Consider the following 20487-nt stretch of genomic DNA (forward strand, 5'->3'; position numbering starts at 1 on the left):
CATAGTCTTACCCCCACTGCTTGCCTATTCTTGGGGTCCACCCAGGTGCTATCTCCTCCTTGTACGTGGCTGTGTATACGGCTGTGTAATGTTCAGGGACTGTTCTGTGAGGCAACTATCACCACTTTTCTTACCAACAGAGCATCCACAAGGGAGAAACAGCATGAATAAGGCTATTCGTGGTCCCCGCTCTCCTTTTAAATTGTCCTTGTATGGACACAGTAGAAAATTCCATCAAATAGCCCCTAACCCCTAGGTCTTTCATATTGGCAAATCCTCAATCTTTGGCAACTGGGGGAGAACTTCCTGTAAGACTTTGTGCTTTTGAAAAAACAAAGTTTGTATACACAGGAGCATGCAAGACTGAAGGAAGCCCCAGGCCAAGAACTCCTCTTTCTTCCCCACTAAAGTTCAGCCTTGCAGGCATCTTCTCCTACCAACCCCACCCCTCCCCTGCTCTGGCAAGGTTTGCATGGAAAGAGCGGTTGTCTCCTCCCGGCCATCATCCTGGACAGCTGGGGCATTCTGCAAAGCAGTCTGAACCCTCCGGGAACCCTCTGGTGGTCACCCTTGAGTTTATGTCAACAACATCTGCATCCACATGAACCAGGAAGAATGACAGTCAGGGATTCTTTAGGAGTAAACCAGGTTTTAAAACATCTTTAAAAAAAATTATCCTCAATTTGAAAAACACTGATTTGCCTTTTTATAGCCAAAAAGATATGCTACAGCTCAAAGACAGGATCATGAAATAGAAAGTACACTCTTTAGTTAAGAGGTGCTTGAGAGACTAAGTTATTTTAATCTTTTAAAGAAAAGTTTTACAAATGGGTCCCCACATGCTCCTGACACATTGATTGCTGGTGTTCTCCATAGAGAACAGGCTGTAGAGGCTCCTTAACTTCAGGGATACCTTAGCCTCCAGCCACATGACCAACTAACTATCATCCTTTTTCAAAGTCGACTCTATGGTCAATCCTAAGGAGGAACACATTAAAAGATAGATATTTGCTAATGATTCATCTGAACTAGTTAAAGTCATTTACCTAAACTCATCAGAATATTAAAATGGAAAACCAAACTTTTATTAACAGTAGCCTCCTCTATAAATAGAGAAACAATGTCTTCTTTCTTTAGACAAATTTATTCAAGATCAGTCACTTGGGAATTGGAAAAGCAGGAGAGCTCCTATTTCTTTTCCGGTCAATGAATTAACATGAAGGAGAAGGTAAATGCGGAAGTAGCTGCATAATAAAAGACATTAAGTTTCTTATCTTGATTAAACTTAGGCTGATTCATATTTATTGTTATTTTTTAAGCCTGCATTTCATATTTATAACTGAAATGCTAACAAAATGTGTGCATGTTTTTGTTAAAATGTGCTTTTGTTGAATGTAGATAGTCACAATACATAAATATGTGGTTTTAACCAAACAAAATAATTTGAATATCTGTTATTTCTGTTACACTTTATTTGCCTAATAAAATACAGTTTTAAAAAATTCACCAAATATATATCATTTCTCTGGTAGATTGGTGATGGTTTCACTCTTATTATACAAATATCTGCTTCAATTTGTGTGAATAAATAAAATTCCGAAAAGATTACATTTTCAGACGCAAATTAAAACTAGACAAATGAAGTTAATTCTTTAAATGTACCTTAAAAAAAAAAAAAACCCCGCATCTGATTTAGGAAAAACTAAGAGCTTAAATCCATTATTAAAATTTATTTTAATTGAAAAAGCTGCATATAATAGGTGATGAAATCATGCTTTGCATTGACGATTGCTGTGAAATCAACCTGGGAACTAACAGGCACTGATCATGCCTTAGGGGGTGTTCAGTGTGTCCAGGTGACCAGAGGGACTGGGATGGCTGTGGCCACTGGGTGCCCAGGAGACAGCTCTCCCAGAGGGAGGATCCATCCCTTTCTCACCTCCAGACATCCTCTGCATCAACTTCTGCCTTCAAACAACACGTTCACAAAAGATACAAACTGCTGACTGAGACATACATAACCTTTCTCTAACACCTTATTTATGAAGAAGCTTGCTGGCTCTTGGTAAGGCATCAGCAATTTCTGCATTTGGACCAAAACAACTCCCACACCTGCGGCCTCCAACCTGTGACCAAAGGAGGCCACAGGCAGGGAGACAGAAACCCCCAGGTTCTGATGAAGGGGATGCCGATGCCGGCTAAGAACATCAGAGCCCTGGGAGCCCAGGAAACTCTGACACACCTTCCTCGCCCTTCCTCCCTCCCTAGTCAAGCTCTTCTATTCACAGAACCACCACTGAAGTTCCGTGGCCTGTCTTCTCACCTCCACCAGAGTGTGTCCCACTTGGCTAGATGTATCATGTGCTGGGACAGGAAGAACACAGGCTTTGGAGCCAGACTTTTCTGGACTGGACTCTTGGCTGGCATTTCTACTAATGTTGGGAATGTCACATCGCCTCTGTGGGCCTCCAGGTCCTTAAGTATAAAGCGTTGTGGTCAAGACTCAAGACAACACAGGTAAAAACCAGCCCAGTGCCCAGCTGCACTGTCAACATCAATAAATGTCATACCCACATCTGTTAATGTGTTCCCATTATCAATTCCTCTGCTGGGCTGCAAGTTAGCAAGCAATCATATGAGCAGGAATCTGGAACCTACCACCATTAAAAGCTGTCCATCTTAGGAAAGAGAAGGGATCTCTGGTGTTCTGACCCCAGTCCCACCAGGATAGACCTGGTTTCTCCAGAGTCCCTTCCACCTTCGATATCATGTGCCAGTATCTTTCCCCTCAAGCAATGGCTTGACTAAGGCACTACCATCAGGAGGAATACACCTGCTCAGATGTTAGTGCAGCATCTCCCATGGTCACCTGACTTCTGACAGAATCAAGAACCCGAATCCCAGACACCTTGTGGAAGCCAAGAAAGAGAGGCTGCCAACGCATTACACACGTGTCCAGCCAACCGTGAGAGAGCGCCTCTAAATTACCCCCTGTTCACTTGACTGGGGAAGTAGCATTTGTTTTTACTTTCCAGGACAGACAGTCAATCACTTGTATGTGGCAGAAATAAAGATAAATACCACCCATTGAACTTTAAATCAAAATGCTAATCCCAGGCTGACTTCTCTGTCAATTACTTCTACTGAAGTAATTCAGCAGGCTTTGATTATACCCAAAATTAATGCTCTGGTGGAGATTATGTCTATTAATCACAGATTTTGATGGTGGCTGCTCATGTTCCTCCACTGGGTGACATCCCAAACTGCCCCGATGGTCAAGAGACCTCTGCTTGGGTGTCCCCAACTCACAGATTCTAAGGCATCTCCAATGGGGAGTATTTGAAAAGACCACTTGATGTTAACATAGTAAAAAGGCTCAAAGGGTAGGACCATCCTTAAGAAGAAGCTAGAAGATGGCATGTTCTGAGCATTAAAAAAAGGCAGAGCACTGTTCTATCTTTACTAAGGACCAAGGAAGAGAGACTGGGACTGGCCAATCTGAATCCAGCAGAAAAGATCCATTAGTGGACCCCAGGGATGATCACACCAAAGATAGTCACAGACAACTCACACTCACATCCCAAAAGATCACCCATAAGTCAGTTTCTGTGGAAAAAAAAAAAAAGAAAAAGAATAAGTCTTGGCTCTGGAGGTCTAAAGGGGATAGTCAGGAATCCAGGTTGGAACAGCAAATGCCCATTTCATCTCCACAAAGCTGGAGGCCCTAAATCTCCCCTCAGTCTGAGCCTCTCATTCAACACATATTTATTTGTCACTTACTATTTACCAGGCTCTATTCTGGGCACAGAGGGTATGTCTGAACAAAACAGAGTAAGATGCCTGTCATCATGGGGTTTACATTCCAGGGAGCCTGGCAATTCATCTGGTCCAGCCTTCTCATTCCTTGCCCAGAAAGACACAGAAGCTGGTCTTTTCCCTCTGAGCAGCCTTCTGGCCATCACCCGCACACTGCCAGGGCAACTTTCTTAAAGGTAAACTTGACCAAAACCCTTCAGTGGCTCCCTGCCTAAAATAGCGAGTCCAAGCTTCTTAGGTTCTGGTGTGCTTCCCATAATCCTCTCTGCATATCCTTCCAGATTCAAGTCATGTGAGATGCACACAGGGCTGGTCAGCTCCCTGCTCTGCTATTGGCTGTTTGCCCTGCATGCACGCCCCGCATCCCTGCTCTTCACCCACTAAGCACCTCTTTGCCCTTTGAGACAGCCTTAGGGCAGCTCCTCCAGATGCCCTCAAGATCGGCCAGGCCCCTCTGCCAGACCCCACAGCACCCTCGGCTTCTTTCAATGCCAGCACCCACGATACTGACTTGCCACTGCCTGCTCATTTTCTCTTTCTCCCTCAAGACTGAACTCCATTTAGCCTGAAACAGTGCTTTATATGTTCTATAGTCCCAGCACAGTGTCTGGAACATATTAGGTGTTCAATGAAAGTTTACTATCCTGAACCAATCATACCATAAAACCTAACCACCCTTTAGTACATTGTTTCCATGGAAAAATTGTGCTCCAAGTTCTGCCTGGCCTGTCGGGGACACAGTTTGCCCATTCAAAGTTCCAACGACAAAAATATTGGTCCATTTGGCATATCCTGTGCTGTGCCTCCCATCAAACCAGAGGCCCTGGTGGTGTCACAGGGTCAGTGTGTGGCCACCATCAGATCAAAGCTGGATAATCTATTTGGGTTTACCCCTGCAGCCTCACTCATGGGAGAATGTGAGTTCCCAGGGACCCCAAAATGGTTTTTGTCGGATGTTGGCTCATGGCCCTGGGACACTGTCCCCGAGGTTGAGCGCAAAGGATATGGGTTAGATCACTGTGGGCATGCTCTGCAGAAACTCAAATACTCAAATCTCTTCTTCTCCGCAGAGAAAAAAAAAAATCACTTATAAAGGATTTTTTAATAAGTAAGTAAGTAATAAACCAGCATTACTGGCCACTGCTAAAACATACCCAATACCAGCACCTCCTAGAAGTGAGAGTCATATCAACCATGAATGCATGGCCACAGCATTAAATATGCTGACCCACAGGGATAGAAAGTTGTGTCCTTTGCAACTCTTCTCTTGTTCTTCTGATTATGTCCAGAAGAAAGCTCCAACTGGGACTTGTGTGTTATTAGCATCTCTCTACCACTTCCCAATTTGACTTTTTAAGGAATCAAGAGCAGGTTTCACACTCAGAGTCAAAAGCTAGATTTCAATACTATCAATTTCAATGTCCTCATGTTTACAGTTACCTGCAATCTGTGAAAAGTGAGATTGGTTTTCCCTGGCAGTGGTGAAATCAAGTCTCCTTTTTGAAATACATGTATTCAAGATTTTAAGTGAACATAAGGACAAATATTAGGTATGTGTTAGCACTGGTGGCACGGGGATAAGGGGGGAATCACAGCGGTGACACTCAGATGGCAGAAGCTGGGGGACAGAAACATGTCCTCAACACAGCAAATTTTCAGGACAGTACAATGACTCAGACACTTCATCTGAAGATTTGGAAGTTCAGCTGACTCATGCCTTATCCCAGATTTCTTTTCAGCTCCGTTCTGTCACTGGATATGGAATCTTCACTTTGGAAAATAAGGAAAGCTCAGAAGCACATAACTCCTTTGTAGCGGGGGTAAGGGGATAAGGGGAGACAATAAATCTTATAAAATAGAAACAAAGCACTGGGCCAAACCACAGTGGTCTGAAGGGACAGAAGGCCAAAGCTGGAAGGTAATTTTCCACTTGTATAGAGGCAACCTTTGGGTGATAAAAAGTCAAATCAATCCCAAACATAGGGAAAATGTCCTCAGGGAAGTGGAAGCAGCTTGCGTGAAGTGTGTTGAAAATGCGGGGTGTTGTATGGAAACCAATTTGACAATAAATTTCATATTTAAAAAAATAATAAATTAAAATTAAAATTAAATAAATAAATAAGTACTTAAATAAGGGGAGAAAAAAAAATAAAATGCAGGAAAAGAAGGAAGAAACATCAGAGGCCAGAAGCAAGTATGTGTTGCTTGTTTTGGAGGGACGTGAGCCAATCTGTCAACTTGGGGAAAGCAAGCTGGAGAAAGTGAGGACGGAAAAGGGTGGGAACGCATGGTCCCAGAGCATCTGCTGGCACCTGAATCTGACCAGCTCTGGGGTCAGCGAGCTGGTCTGGAACAGTGGGGTCAGGGGTGCAGCTCAACAAGCTATAGTTCCCTAGTTAGATTCTGGGACTCTGTGGGTCCACACCTGGTCTCGTCTCCCAGCTGCTCTCCCAAGCTCTGTGGCAGATTGGAGGCCATACCCACACGTGTTTTCAGAACTCTTGGAAGCAATTTGCCTGGAGAGGACATTGGATCTCAATTATGCCAATTATGAGGCACCCTCTTATGACTCATCCCCTCCTAGGAGACCACTCTGGAACTTATTTATTAGAAGGGTATGGAAACAATACTCTAGTTGGATGAGGGATGCCATGACAGTTTACAGGAAAATAGGAAATCACTATCCATTTCAAAAACGGAGGGAGAGCTTTGGAGGGACCCTTTTATGGATGACATCGGAGCAAATGCAAAGTACCCAAACCCCAAGCCCTGAGGCCCCAGGATGGGAAGGTCCTCCTGTGAATAAAGCACCTTCTATACATGTTCTCCAATGTTTCTCAGCCCATCAGCATCAATATATGCTAATGAAAAGGGATCCCTTCACACTGAGGAACAGGTCCCATAACAGCTAGTGAGTCTGCATGGTTAGCAGGCAGACCACAGCCCTAAAAAACCACAGCGTTCAGAAGACAGCAGGCTGAAAACACAGCTTCTCCTCTTCCTTCAGGTAGAGGAGAGCAGGAACCCAGATCCACAGAGAGAATGAAGTATAGAAAAGATTTCATTAAGCTCCTTGATTAAAGTCCATAGACAAGTGCTTCCTTTTGAAGCAGAGTGGAAAAAGTCATATAGGCAAGAACACAGGGAGTTACAGTTAAGAGACAATCTAGAGAACAATCTACTATCCAATTCTTAAATGTGGACCTCTATATCTCTGAGGAGCCCTGCAACAAGATAGACAAACAAACAAGAAAAAATGGTCAATTCAAAAAATACTTCCTCAGTCCTTCCTCACCTCCCCAACCCCACTTAAAAATTCTCTAATCAGTACCCTTGGAAACAAGGCATTGGATCCGAGCAGCAAGAATAGAATACCATGTACAAAAACAGAGAAAACACAGAGGACAGTGATCTGATAAAGCTTAGAAAATTACTGTCAAAATATATATATCTTTCAAACAACAGTTGTAGGATGAAGCCAAGGAATATCCCCACATAGAACAGGAAATAAGAAAAAGAGGTAAGAGTCATGGAGGCTCCTTCCAGGCATCCAACTCCTATTTTCAGGCAGCTAATGCCAAGTTTACTTTCTATGCACCTTTTCTTAGAAGCTATTTGAGGTTGTATTGCAGTCAAACAAGGGTATCAGTCATGCAAGAGAAAGACAAGGGGCCAGGACACAGGAAGTGGATCAACCCATGAGATTAGAGCTGAGAAGTCTCTGGGGGTTGCTGTGCAGCAGACTTGGGAGAAAACCAGCCTGGACCGGAGCATGATGGTGAAGAACCCCAGGAGGGAAGTTTCTGAAAAATGAGGGGGTACAAGCTCGGTTACATACTGCGATGGAGTGTTTGAAAATACTTTGGGGAAAACTTATTATGGGGGCAATGTGGGGATATTGTATTGGCATATATTACAAAACAAAACAAAACAAAACAAAAAAATATGCAAGAAAGAAAGAGGCAATCCAAAACTCCAGGAGGAAAAAAAGACAAGAAAGGCACCATCCAAATATGTACCACACCAAATGAAGGCATTACTTTAAGTAATTGGTAGCATATGGAAAAAAAAATGCTAGGGGCACCTGGGTGGCTCAGTCAGTTGAGTGTCCGACTTCGGCTCAGGTCATGATCTCACAGTTCATGGGTTTGAGCCCCACATCAGGCTCTGTGCTGACTGTTTGCTCAAAGCCTGGAGCCTAGTTCAGATTCTGTGTCTCCTCTCTCTGCCCCTCCCCCACTCACGCTTTGTCTCACTCTGTTTCTCAAAAATCAATAAATGTAAAAAAAATTTTTTTTTTAATGCTAGAAATACTTAATTTTAAATGGATCATAGGCGCCTGGGTGGCTCAGTCAGTTAAGCACCCAACTCTTGGTATTGGCTCAGGTTGTGATCTCAAGGTCCTGAGATCGAGCCCCTCTTTGGGCTCCATGCTCAGCATGGAGCCTGCTTGGGATTCTCTCTCCCTCTCTCTCTGCCCCTCCCCCACCTCTCTCTCAAAATAAATAGGCATTAATAGATATATAAATAAGTGTGAACCTTCAGGAGTGATAGCATTAGAAACTTGGACAAGAAAATTAAGTTACAGCATGCTGCTTGGCCTCGCAGTGAATGACACTTTCAGATTATGATGTCATAAATGCCATGCAATGGGTTTTGCCTTTTAGAATCAATCCGTGGTCAAATTATGGAATATTCCACTGTGATTAAAAAACTGAATATAAACATGGACCTTCACAATGCAAAGGTGAAGGCACAGTTGACGAGACTTGGGATGAGCTGCTGGGAAGGGTGACCGGTGCCCATGTCCTCACCTCACAAAAAAAAATGCAGTATCAGGGGGACTGAACAAGAAATAGAGATTTCGGTATCAGGAGGAGTGGGATGGGGAGAAGAGGAGGGATAAAAGAAGTTCAGGCTCCAATCTATTATTTCAGAAATGTCAACAGACAGGATATTCAAAAGTCCACTGAATTTGAGAAATAAAGAGACAAGGCTACACACGTGTACAGACATGGGCATAATCACCAGAAGAAGAAAATATAAATACAACACAAATGGTCACTTCTGAGAAGTAAGGCCGAGAACAGGAAGAGGTGGAACACAGGTATATTAACTTTTTGTTTTTAAAACCTTCAGAGTTATTTTCCAAATGTGCATTTATGCTGGTAAAAATCAAAGATGTTAATTAAAAAATTTTTAGGAAGATAAAAAGGATCAAAATAACTTTTTTCTTTGGCATTAGTGGAAAAATTAGCAAAATATGAAGGTCTGTATATTTGAAAAAGTAAGAGTATTATATCAGTGCTAATTCCCTGATTTTGATCCTTAAGTAAGAATTTCCTCACTTTTAGGAAACAACCACTGATTTAGGAATGAACAGGCATTATCTTTCAAATACTTCAGAAAATAACAACTCTATGTGTGTATGTGAGCATATGTGTGCAGGGAAAGGAAGTGGTAAAACATTCACCTCTGAGGAACCTGAGTGAAGGGGTGTATTATTACTTTGCTAGAGTTGCTGTAACAAAGCACCACAGAATGCGTGGCTTTAACAGAAATGTATCTTTTCACAGCTCTGGAGGCCCAAGATCAAGGTGTTGGCAAGGGTGGATTCCTTCCAGGGCCATAAGGAAGGCTCTGTTTCAGGTCTCCCCTCCAGCTGGTGGTGGTTTGCTGGCCATCTCTGGCCTCCCTCAGCTTGTTGGTGCATCACCCTGATCTCTGCCTTCATGTTCTCATGGCCTTCTCCCTGTGTGTGTGAACTGTCCAAATTTCCCCTCTTCATATGGACACCAGTCATAGTGGATTAGAGGCCCACCCTCCTCCACTATGGCCTCATCTTAATTTAACTAATAAACCTGTAAGGACCCTATTTCCAAATAAGGTCACATTCTGAGGTACAGGGGTGGGGATAAGTACTTCAATATATCTTTTCTGGGTTGGAGGGGATACAATTCAACCTGTAACAAGGGTATAATGGAGTTCTTTGTACCATACTTAAAACTTTTCTGTAGGTCTGAAATTATTTCAAAATTGAGAGTGTTTGTTTCTTTTTTAAAAGATAAATAGAAAGGAGCTCTAAGAAGGCCTGAAGGGGAGGGTGTGCAGGGGAGGAGAGCATTATCAGGGAGCCCTCTCATAGCCACGGGGTTCTAAAAGCCCACAAGGGAGGCAGCTGCTGAGAGGAGCCTAGTGGGGGTGACAAAGTCCCTATGCCCCCAGGACAAAGACAGCCTCCTACTCCCACCTCTGTGGTGATAGACTCAGGTCCTTGAAGAGGAGCCTCACTCAGGATTTGGGTCAAGAACACAAATAATTTTTTTTCCCCTTTGAAACAAGAATATAGTGGGGCGCACTTGCCCGGCATCTCAGTAGACACTAGCAGTAGTTAATTAGAAGAATGTTGCTACACAAAGACGCTAAATAATTGTGTGTTTCACAGAATTTTATTCCTTAACTAGTATCTCTTAAAAATAGCACACTCCATATGAGAGTTTTCCATTTATTCAAATCATGTCTGAGAAATACACATTTGTACAGCAATACTTCATCAACAGGGAGGAAGACGGGGACAGTAGGTGCATCCCAGAGGATGAGCCGGGTGATGGACAGCCCCAACCTGCCGGCCTCAGGTAGTTCATATCTGTGCCACTCAGACCTCCTCCTCTAATGCCTCTGGAGAAGGAACCCAGTGGCTACCATGCATGGCCCACCCCAACCTCTATCACCCTGACAGTCCCATTCTCCTGCAGTACAGAAAATGGTGGGGTGGCATCTTCCTAACTAGATGCTTGAGAAGCATCATCAAGCCAATCCAGCTGTCTGTCCTTACACTGGTTCAGTGTCCACATGTACCAGGACTGTGCTGACCAGCCTATAGGAAGTACCATCAGCTCCTTTCCATGACCCTCAGCCTCCTTCCGGCTTGGGACAGCCTCACAGAGTATTCCCCAGCCTTGAAAACCTTGCTTGGCCCCCTGGAAAACCACAGAGATTGCAAAGGGCACCAAACGAGATTTCCACTTCTGGCTGTGCTGCTAACCCACTGCATGACCTGGGGAGTTAATTCAACCTCTCAGAATCTCAGATTCCTAATCTGTAAAATAATTAGGTTGAGTCAGATGCTGGGAATTAACATACGTTTTCAGGTATAATGGCCCAACTGGGGACTAGTCTCTAAAAAGATTCTAACTGACCAGGAGGAAGAGAAAAAGAGGACAACCTTCAGCCTGAAATGCCCTATTTGTTTTAATCCCACCTGGGGAGCTGGGAGGTCCATGCTAAACTTCTCATTATGGCACTATATTCAGAGTCATATTCATCACTAGCCTATTAAGACCCCATGACCTTTTTTGTTCCTACTCATACAGAGTTGCTTTTGCTTCCATCTTTGAGGCAGTGATTTTCACCAACTATTCACCAAAAGCCCAAATAGCACCAAGATGTGAATTGTGCACATTTATTCCAACTTGAACATAATCTCTTTTCTTGAAAACTGTCCAAGGCGCCAAGCATATGTCTTTCCTCAATGGAGTACCAAATAAGGGAAAACGGGAATGCAGATCACAGGTCCTCAAGAGAGGTGAAGCCTCTGGGCCAGGGGGCCAGGAAGGCTTCCTCAGTCCGAGGACACATGAAATAGGCCAAAGGGTGTGGGGGACTCAGATGAGAAGAGCAAAAAACAGGGGAAGGAAAAAAAAAAAAACATAAGCAAAGACATGGGGCAGGGAATGCCCATCTGAGAGGCAGCCCAGCCAGAACGTGAGGACTCAGGGTGGGGTGCCAATGGAGGGCTGTTATCTTACTTTTCATAACCACCCCTGTCCTCTATAGTTTCATCTGCCCATCCACTGCCCCCAGCTCCCCTAGGGGAAGGAGTAATGTGGGCCAACCATAGAATTCCAGCCCCCTGGTGTGGTGACTGGTTCAGGGATGAGCATGTGACCTAGGTTAGGATCAATCAGAATGACCCCAAGGACTGTGCAGGAACCAAGAAGTGAGTCTCCCTGTTTCTGTTGTGGTCAGAACGATAGACCTGCTTCCCATTATGGAAGAGCCTGAGGCTAACCCCAAAGAAGTGGGGCAGAAGGACAGAAACTGAGTCTTGATAGCATATTGACTCCAGGCATGCCTGAAGCCAGCATCATCACTGATCCTTCAATTACATGGGCCAATGCATATGTATTCATATGCACTGACTCTGCTTACTCAGAACCAAAATAATTGTAATGGGCATAGCCCTAAGCTCAGGTTAGAGAGAAGAGAAAGTGTTAGACTGGGATGATAAATAAACCTGGCCTCAGATCCTGGCACTATCACAGAATAGCTGTGTGAGTTTGAATAAGTCACTTAGGTTCTACAAGCCCCAGTTTCCTCATCTACAAAATGGGCAGAATAATTCATCAGCTGATGTATATGAAAATTCAGGCTTCGTGAATATTGGTAGACTCCGTGGCACTTGTACTTGATGGGGTGGGAGACTCTGAAGCATTCTGGGCAGACAATTTGCTCTAAGGAAAATGTGCATTGTGTTCATTAGCCTGGGTGCAGTACAGGCTGGATAGAGGGAATGATGCCCACCCAGGGAGCCCACCGCATGCTGCGCTCCAGGTGGAGAATATACACCACACCCCATGGGTGCAGTGTCAGATGTTGAGTAGAGAGCTGAGGCCTCTTTCACACCATGGACCGTGCCTGCCAGAGGCTGCTAGAAAAGAAGTCACCTGCACTTCCACTGCTTTTCCTCCAGTAAAATAGATAAACAACCCCTACCCTCTTTCTCCAGGACTGGGTGGAGCATTAACTATGAGCTCTACAAACTACTTTGTACTCCCTGTGGAAAAGCTGCTATGTAGCTATAAGGGGTGATTAATTTTATGTCTCTAAATGTCTTAGTATCATTTGCCAAAATGATGATTTATTATTTAGACAACCTTTATATTTCCAAGGGGCTTTAAAACCATTTATAGTGGAGAATGAAATAAAACTGATTAGGGCCCTGAAAAACAGGAGTGGTGAAGAAATGCACAAGGAGCTGGGGGTTATTTATCCAGAACCTGAGAAGGCAGATGAAGGACACAGCAAGAATCGTCAATTAGAGAGGCCCGTATCTTGCCCCTATGTAAACAGAGGAAAAGAAATGAGACAAAAAATGGCAAAGCACCCGGACTGATTTGGGATAGACATCAAAATGGTAACAGGAAGAACTTCCTAAGTGTATACTGCTTCTAAGTTAGTCATCTAAAAACATTTTCTAGCACCTTTTATGTTCTAATACTATCTGGAAGAAAATGTAATATAGAAAGGCAATGCAGATATGGTCAAAAATTACTATATTCTTCAAGCAATGCCAGAGGATGAAAAACATGGTAGAAAACTGGGAGGCAAACGTATTATTTCTTTAAGGAAGAAAAAGTGAACACTACATGCCATAAAGCCAAGCCATGGTGGAAGATGGAGACTGGAGTATATTTGTATACAGAGGAAATAATGGAGATGGCCTGGAAACACCATGGGTTGAGTAAGAACCACCGAATATATATCCCTTCCTTCTTGAAAGTCTTCCCAGGCCCCTAGATGATGGTGTATCTGAATCTCGGTTAAGTACTTCATGAAATGGCGGATCAGATGGAGAGCTCTGGGCAGAGACAAGTACAAATTGGTGGATTCGCAGCTGGCAAAACAGTAGCCAAAGAGGGCCCAATGGAAAGCAGCATCTCCTGTGAGATTTCACAGGCTCTGTTCTCTTTGGCATTTTCATCAACCACTTGGATGAAACCCTGCAAGGGACACTCATCCAATCTCAACTGCTGGGACGCTCAGCCAAAACCAACCAGATGAAATGAACAGTCCTGCATGCTTAGGTTCAAAACGATCCCATCAGAGCTAGAATAGATCTGGCTTGATTGGCACTGATGTTGCCAAACTGCAGACCAACCGCCAAGCTTGTGGAGTTGATTGACAGATGATCTCCTCACCTCCAGTGTGCCCTCCTTGGACCAGGATTCACCAACAGGCCACTGATCATTTCCTTTGGTTTTGAAGGTGTAACGCCTTGACCCCTTGGGCCTACTAGAGGAATAGACACATGCCACTGCGGTCACTGACCTGGGCTTTGTCTCACATGACAATTTCAAGTGATTGCTTGTGTTCCTGTTATCTACTGTGTGTAACAAATCACCCTGAAAATTCAGTGGCTTGGGACAATAATGTTTTATTATTCCTCACAGTTCTGCAGGTTGATTGGGCTCCACTGGGTAATTCTCACCTGGGCTTGCTCAGAACGTTGCAGTCAATGTTGGTAGAAGATACAGTCACGAAAGCTCTTCCCAGTTTGATGCCCAAATGGCCCACTCATATGGCCAGCAGTTGGTTCTGGCTGGTATTTGGGAGGTCACCTGGGGCTGTCAACCCTCCACATGGCTTGGGCACATTACAACATGGAAACTGGGTTCCCAGAGTGAGTATTCTAAGAGCAAGTTCCCAGAGATCCAGGTGGGAGCTGTGAAGCTGTACATGACCTAGCATCAGAAGTCCCAGGACATCACTTGTGTCATATTTTATTGGTTGAGTGAGTTACCAAGACCAGGCCAGATTCAAGAGAAAGGGCATAAGCCTCTACACTGGAATAGGCCCATTGCTGAAGCACACGTGAGATGGAAGATATTGTTGGAGCCATCCTTGAACAACATAATGGGCCACAAGTTTGAAAAGATGAACACTGTAATGAAAAGGATTGCAGTTGGCAAGGGTACACAGTGCTGCTGTGTGTCATACCCTGCAAAGCCCAGACCTAGACCCTTTAAGTCCAATGTGCACCAACTGGCACTCTGTCCCAGCATGTTCACCATCTGGTCTCCACCTTCCAGTCTCCTTCCAGAAACCCACTTGCCTCCCGGCACTTGACCCCCAGCTGGTCCTGTCTCACTGCCATCTCCACCCTGGCATGCCATATCAACAGGAATTAACAGCTTCCCCATGCTTGACACACAAAGAACCAACCACCAATCAGTCCACTGCAAAAGCCCAGTATTACAAAACAACAACTACTACTACTACTACTACTACTACTACTACTACTACTACTACAACTACAACAAGTATGGTTCTTTTTGCAAATATTCAAAGAAAACATCCAAGGAAATCCTATTTGCTTTGGATTACTGTGTGAGTTTGCAAGCTGAAGCATTCAGTGGTTCATAAAGTTTGTGTAGATGCTGGGGGAAGGGTGGACAGAAGGCCTTCAGCATCTGTACTAATAGATCATGTCCTCTGCACCGTGGCTCCCCACTCCCCTGCCTGTTGTCTCTCTGCTATTGCAGGCATCTGTCTGTGACATCATAGCATGTTGCCATGGAAACTGATGCTATCACCAACTTCTGACTTCAGGCAATAAAATATGTTTGTATTTACAATTTCTTGAGAAGACATCAGTGTGGATGTTCACATGTATGATGTTCAGTGGGACACTTAGCAGTTCCCTGAGTATTCACTATGTTCCATGCAACTGATTGCCTCATGAGAATAGTAGAAAGAACCTGCCTTGATTTTGGCCAAGCTGGGTCTTGACCTCCTTGTCTGTGAAATGGAAATGACAAGGCTTAGCCTTTTGGGTTATTGCAAGGCATCCATGAAGAGTTAGGCGTTGCAGAGTCTGAGGCAAGGCAGGTGCCCAGCAGGTAGGCCTTCTCTTCTCCCAGTCCCCCAGAGCTGACTTAGAGTATGTGTGGCACATTTCAGCAAGAGCCCTGGCAGGTGCTGGGGGGCTGAAATGGCAGCTAGAAATCCTGAGCTCCCAAGACAGCCATGATGATATCAATTCTGCTGCCCCTTGATCCCCTCCCTCCCTTCTTTCTCTGTCCTCTCTCTCCTCTTTGTCTGGTTCTGCCCAGAAAGGGCCATATGAAGCAGCCCCACTCCACCTCTCTCTCTCTTCCTCCCTGTTTTCCTCCCTCCTTTTCTTTCCTTCCTCTCTCCATCCACCTCTCCCTCCCTCCTTCTTTCCTTCCTATCTTCCCACACTCAGCAATCCAGAGCCTGCCCCTCCTTTAGTCCAGAAAGATCTCTCTCCCACCATCCTGGGCACTCATGCTGTAGTCCCAGTGGCCCCATCCAAGCAGATTCATCAGCCCTGGATGCTGAAGGGGGGCTCTGAGGATTGCACAGGGACTTCCTTCCAGCCAAGAGTCAAAGCCCCCCTTTCCCCACCCCTACCTCCAGGGACTGCTACAGAAATGTGCTGGTTTTCTCATCTCAAATGTGCTGTTTCTGGAAACATCTTGCTGCTTCCAATTCTCAAGTCCAGAGTGACCTCCTCCACCCCATCCCTTCTCCTGTGCAAGTTCGGCCCTCTCCATTCACAACACCCACTGTTTACAGAAGATACTTCCCTTCTGGGAGACCCTGGCCTGTCCTTGTTTTCTGGACACTTCTCTCTAAATTTGCTTCCTCCATTAAGGAGGCAGGTGAGTGTCATCTACACCAGTTCACACCTTCTCCTGCGAGATGCAATGGCTTTTAAGCAAAAGCAATGATCTGAGAGGCCACAGGCCCAGAGACAAGCTACTATAGCCTTTCAACTCAGTGTCTGGAAACTTGGGAGTGTGAAGGGAACTAGGAAACCAGACGGTCCCAGCGGTGTGAGAGGTGGACCAGTCCACCCACTGAGGGCGCTTCTGTTTCCCTCTTGCCCAGATCTGAGACAAGGGTGCAGGTCGTGCTGACAAATCAGCCCAGTATGATCCTTGAGTGGATAATTGAGGTTCATGTATGCCAAGTCAAAGCTACAATCTGCTACCCCAATTCCCATGAACCATTCCAGCACTTCTGAGAAGGACACAAATCTGTTCCAAGGTGAGTGGGAAAAAAATTTGTAACAACAAAAGTATGCTATTTAAAAACAGAAGGGTCCCTGATGTAATTTAGATCTGTCATCTTTGCAAAATGAGGCAAAATAAAAAAGGAATGTACTTTGGTGCTGTATTGCTCATCAGAACCGGGCAGGGAGAGGCTGGAGTGGTCCTGCTCACAAATGCTATGGAATAATATCCTACAACTTTAAATAAGAATCATGGGCATTCCTGAAGGGTCAGGGAAAGATCCTGATTTTAGAAAGTAAATCTTTTCACAATGGGAATGAGAAAGGAATACCTGTTGGTTAGTGCCCCCTCCATCCCGCATACACTGTCAGCCTATAACAGCTCAGCTCACCTGGAGCCAACGTCTCAGTGAAAGGTGGCCAATGTCAGAGCAGAGAGGTGCCAGAGGCTTGGGAGCCTAGGCTACAGGGTGTCTGTGGAGCATGCGCCTGCCTCGGGGGACAGCCCTGGAGCCTCCAGTGTGGTGACGGGGGTGTCCAGCAGACCAGGTTCCAGGCAGGAGGGCAGTCAGAGGGAAAGGGGGTGTCTCTGCCAGCTGAAGCACCCCTTCACACCCAAGATACAGTCCCCAATTCCAAAAGTGGAGCAGGGAGACCTCCCGGCTCCTACACTACTTCCCAGACAGCACAAGGCCTTTGGTGACACCTCTTCCTCCTGCCCCATGTTAACACCATCTCACTTCTCATTTAACCAACGTTCTCCTAGATACACTGTCTGGGAGGGACCCCTCTGCTCTTGGTGGCCCCAATTTTGACCTCCCAATCTCTGTGCTCCACACAACTGCCCCAAAGACAGGGAGAAAGGAGAGACCCAGAAGGCCTGGACCCTAGGGATACAACAAACGGTGCAAGTTGCCCCGCCTCCCGGTTTCACGGTCTCCACCTAGAGCCTCTTCCTGCTCAGAGAAACCTGTTTCTGTTTGCGCTGGAACTTTTCACACACCAAGAGTTCTCAGAGGAAGAGACACAGGCTCCCTCCAGAACAATCACAGAGCCAGGCTGTTCCCCCACCTCACCTATGGTTTGGGAACAGCTGTTTCCTTCTGAATTTTTTCTTCTTGCATTATTACAATCCAGCATAAAAGTATTTTAGTTTTCTGGATTTCACATTTTTTCTTGTGCACCTGGGCTTACACTTTCAGTCCACCATTATTTTTATCCCTATCTTTTATCTTTACTTGAACCATCTTCATTATTCACAAATCCTTTTAAGCAATTACATTCCCTGGTTTTTTACCACTTTACTATCATTTCTAAACATTTCTCTAGATGCTTTCTTTTTAATATAATTTATTGTCAAATTGGTTTCCATACAACAACCAGTTCTAATGTTTCTTTTTCTTAATTTTTAAATTAAATTTCATTCTCCCTTTCAAAGCATATCAAATGTTTGTTCCCTTTACCCAGCAGCGGAACAGCAGGTGCAAATGTTGGGAGGCAGGAGGAAGCTCGTGGGGAGTGCCAGGAAGAGAGGAGGCAGCCAGCGTGGGGGGCACACTGCAGGCGGCCCAGGCAAACAGAAGTAAATAAAAAACAACACCAAGAACTTGCTGTTGAAGAAGCGCTTCAGCCCTAATTATTCTAGTCACCTGTCTCTGTGTGGAATAATGTGGTTGATTTTTTGCCTGTGGTCAGAGAGCCCAGCCTCCGTGATCCGTATAGTTACCCTCAGGTATCTCTTCCTCCACTTCGTAGAGGCAAGACCAGTTTCTGGTCCAAGGGGATGCTCTCTAAACACTGGAAGGAAGGAGGGAAAGACAGGAATGTAGGGAGAGGAGAAGAGAGGGATTTTTGGAGCCCTCTTGGTGGACAGGCCTCCCCTGGGGGAAGGGAGGCATTTGTCCCTGTCCCTGGCCTGCAGAGAGGCTGTGGTGGTACTGCAGGGACAATGCTACCTGCTCTCTAAACCAGCACCCTCTTCCCAGATGGACGTTCACCCCATTTCTCAGCTGGTGTATGGGTGCGGTCACTGGAGAGGGGAAGAGATGCATCACCTCCAGGCTGAGGGAGGTAAGAGCAGGTGTGCCTTCTCCTTCATCAGCACGGGTCCTTGAGGTGGGATGGGACAGAGATCCCATAAGAGAAATAATCTTGTTGAATAACAGATTCGGAGTCAGTTCTAGCAACTAGCTAATACCAGCCACATTAGAAACTGGCCCCAGGACTGTCCATCTGTCCTCTGAGCGGGGCCCACCCCAGCAAGGCACAGAGCAGGAGGCAGGGGTGGCAAGACCAGGGTAGGGAAGGGGGCATCAGCACTCCTGGCTGCCTGTCACAAGGAAGCACCCCAGGAGGGCAGAGATAAGGGAGGCAGGGCAGCAGGAAAATGAGTTACAGGGCAGTCACCTCTCCCACGAGAAGCTACAAGGGCAGTGTCTACACAGCTGCAGGAGGCAGGGTGTGGGTGTAAGGTGGAGACGCAGCTTCTCCAAGCAGAACCCCCACACCATAGCCTTGAAGGAGAAGGGAAAGAAGAGACACGGGGAAGAAAGGAAGTATTTATTGAGTGCCTGCTGCACACCCCACACTGCACTGGGCACTAGACATACGTTCTCTCACTTACACTGAGACCCCTATAAGGACGTATTACTCATTCCATTTTGCAGAGGCCAAGATGACTGCTCAAGGCCCACACCTCAAGAACAACCAAGTGAAGATGGGCACCTGGTCTCTGAGACACCGCCCCCTCAAGGAGCACCATTCTACATCCGTCATGGTTTTGAAGGAGGTCACTGAGAGGACATGACCACTGGCTGACCCACAAGCTGGACCTGGGCAGTGGAAGGTCCTCGTCCCCTCTTCCCCTGTCCTTGGAATGTACACTCTGCCCGTGTCCCCACAGTGGGGGCCATTTTCAAGGACACAGTCTTGAGAGAGCAATGTGTTGTTGAGACTATCTGGATGTTATACATGATGGAACCCCATCAAGGACCCTATATAAACTTAAGAGTCTGGTGGAGATCCATGTGTCTTGCAGCACCCAAGACAAACCTCATACATAAGTTCCCTTATTAAACCTGCCACCTACCTAGCTGGAGTGGTCTGCCTCTTTCTTGGGTCTCTCCTTGCCCTCCAAATGGGGCCCAATTTGTGAACTTGGGAAATAGGGAGTCACCAGTGGGGCACACATCCTGCCTACCCCTGCCCAGCTATGCAAGGCACAAATGCACAAACAGGAGGCTCCCAGCCCTCGGAAGAGAGAGGACAGACACACGCCAAATGGAAAACCCCAATTCATAATGGAAATGTAATACAGAGGTATATTGATGCCTACCCCACTCCCGTTTCTCTGTATTCAGTGAGGAATTCACCTCTGTATACAGCAAAACACCCACCTGGCAAAGCATTCTCCTGTCTGGTACTCCATGTATAGATCCATTTCTACCCTGCTCAAATGTCCACTTCTGCTCAGAAGCTGACCCCTAGGCATCTCATGGTAGTCTGAAGATTGAATCTGCCCCCCTTCCCACCTCCATCCCATTTCCAGCCAGGTTGACTGTTTCCTACTGTTCCTCAGCCTCCAATCAGCTCCCTGCTCACCATAAAAGATATTCCTGCAGAAGGGCTGCCCTGAGATCATCTTGGGAGGAAGCTGGTCTAGCTATGGATGAGGAGGAGCATTTTGGAAAAGATCCAGGCATCCCAGCTAACAGCACCAACTCCAGACTTACGATGAACTTCATCACCTGTACCATGGGTGGACTATTTGTAGACATTTCAGTTCCCATCTGACTGCAGCGCCACGAATGATCCAGGTCTCTTCATCTGAAGGACTCCATCTGAGGAGCCTC

At 45.7% G+C, this 20487-nt stretch overlaps 1 protein-coding gene and 1 long non-coding RNA gene across 3 annotated transcripts in view; one reads left to right on the top strand and one right to left on the bottom strand.

Annotated features, from left to right (window-relative positions):
* EPHB1 (EPH receptor B1) overlaps positions 1 to 20487 on the bottom strand; it is a 430500-nt gene that overhangs the window by 387014 nt on the left and 22999 nt on the right. The gene's annotated exons all lie outside the window — the stretch shown is intronic.
* Positions 8570 to 19712, top strand: LOC132683119 (uncharacterized). 2 transcript variants are annotated; one of them, XR_009612056.2, is made up of 4 exons: positions 8570 to 8923; positions 16513 to 16671; positions 18622 to 18716; positions 19303 to 19712. It is a non-coding gene; the product is annotated as an uncharacterized LOC132683119 (long non-coding RNA). The 2 variants fall into 2 exon arrangements; XR_009612054.2 differs by having other exon boundaries at positions 18622 to 18706.

The sequence above is a fragment of the Panthera onca genome, chromosome C2, assembly GCF_046562875.1.
Source record: "Panthera onca isolate mPanOnc1 chromosome C2, mPanOnc1 haplotype 2, whole genome shotgun sequence".
Classification (NCBI taxonomy): Eukaryota; Metazoa; Chordata; class Mammalia; order Carnivora; family Felidae; genus Panthera; species Panthera onca.